This window comes from Kryptolebias marmoratus, linkage group LG18, assembly GCF_001649575.2.
Source record: "Kryptolebias marmoratus isolate JLee-2015 linkage group LG18, ASM164957v2, whole genome shotgun sequence".
Lineage (NCBI taxonomy): Eukaryota > Metazoa > Chordata > Actinopteri > Cyprinodontiformes > Rivulidae > Kryptolebias > Kryptolebias marmoratus.
Window position 1 is genome coordinate 15001705 of NC_051447.1, and position 1763 is coordinate 15003467.

Sequence of the window (1763 nt, forward strand, 5' to 3'; positions counted from 1 at the left end):
CCCCCCCCCCCCCAAACTACCAACACCACCTCCTTGCCACCTGCCACCCCAGCCCCTGCCCCCGCCCCAGTTTTCCCCCTTGCTCCCTCTCTTTCCTCCTCCTCCCGCCACCTCACTGTGCCATTCATGCATACTTTAATCACCCTTGCCCTATTAAAAAAAAAAAGAAAAGAAGAAAGACGGGGGGAAAAAAAGGGAGAAAAACAGACTTCTTTCTTGACAATTATTCTATCATTTCCAGTTGTCACAGGGGCAATTATCAGCTGGGGGAGACCCGGGGTAGGTCGAACACGCAGGCCTGAAAGTGGAGGCTGGAGTTGGGAGAGAAGGAACAGAGTAGGAGAGGGGCAGCAGAGGGTGTGTGTGCATGAGGCTGCGCGAGTGTTTGTGGAAGTGAGTTAGTGTGTGTATGTATGGGGGAAACAGGGTGGGGGGGTGAGAGTTAGTGGCTTCATTCTCTCTCCACAATGCTCATAATTACACCATCATCGCTTCTATTTACCACTAACCAATTTTTAGATTTACTTAAAAATGTTTTTCATGGTTTCATTTAATGTTTTTATAAAAAACAAACTATATTATAAGTTCCATATTAATTTTATCACAATTTATTTCAAATCATTTACTATAAAATCTTTTTTTTATGCTATAATAAAAAAAATAATTGTTAAATCTGTGCATTTGGGTGAAAATGTGCAAGAGTGTGTGTCCAGGTGGTGTCTGCGTGTGGGTGGGTCCTGTGTGAGATTGAGCGAGAGTGTGTATGTGAGAGTGTGTGAGAGGATCTTCACACGTGGACCGCTGTGACTCGTCGCAGGATGCTCGCTGGCTCTCCGTTCGCACCTCGGCTGCGTGCTTACCGCCGAGCTCTCGCTGCTCGAAACCACACATCTGCATCACTTACAGACCAAAATGTGTTTTTTTTTCCTTTCTTTCTTTCCAGCCCACACACACACGCACGCACACACAGCGATACAACCTGCCGGACTGGCTTTCTACTTTCCTCTATGTAGTCGACGCACCGAGACGAGAGGGAGACGGAGAGAGAAGCAGGGCTGAAGGACGCTGCTAAGAGAGGTGCTTTCGCTGAAAAGGTATGTGTGCCTGGCTTTATACTCGTGCAGTTCTCTGCTTTTCTTTTCAACCCTGATTGTGTGTAGGTCAAAGTGTGTGTGTGTGTGTCTGAATAGGATTAGCGAAGGGCTGAGCAGCAGTCACTTTCCTATACTGTGCTCTACCAGAAGCTAAAGAGCACTTAAAAACAATTAGCAATATCACATCCATGCATTACCAACTTAAACGCTGTCACAAAGCACTGCTGCAGTCCCACAAGTACATGCCCAAAACAAAAACTTCAAACGGCAGAATGACCTACCTTTTAAACAATGAGTGAGAAATCCACTCTGCTCCGTAAGAAGCATTTGAAGAAGTTATTCTCAGGAACCTGACGGCATTACTGTGTGTCAAAAAAACGAAGAGACAGGAGGGAAAAAGCCACGCGTAGAAAATAGGATGAAAAGTGGACAAAAAAAAAAAAATGTAGAGAGGAACTAGCTGGCGCTTACTGTCAAAGACATCACCAGAGAAGTATTTACAGCGGTATTTACAGTAAGTGCGAGGGGAGAGCACCTCTGCCTGGTCACGTCTGAAAGACAGTTGCCGTTTCAGCGCTGCCTAATTAAAACAAGTCAGGCAGCCCCGCTGGATTGTTTTGACGCCTGAGGACCAATAGTACACAAAAACCAGTGGCTTGATCGGGGGGT

The 1763-nt window shown here is 46.1% G+C and overlaps 1 protein-coding gene across 6 annotated transcripts in view; it reads right to left on the reverse strand.

Annotated features, from left to right (window-relative positions):
• The window catches only part of foxp2 (forkhead box P2), a 106216-nt gene that overhangs the window by 69354 nt on the left and 35099 nt on the right, over positions 1-1763 (reverse strand). The window contains exon 1 of one of the 6 annotated variants that reach the window (XM_017424860.3): positions 1376-1661. The exons of 4 other annotated variants lie outside the window; for them this stretch is intronic. The gene's annotated coding sequence lies outside the window, so the exon portion shown is untranslated. Of the gene's footprint in view, positions 1-1375; positions 1662-1763 lie in introns of those variants that run through there. One more of the 6 variants, XM_017424862.3, reaches the window with a different exon arrangement.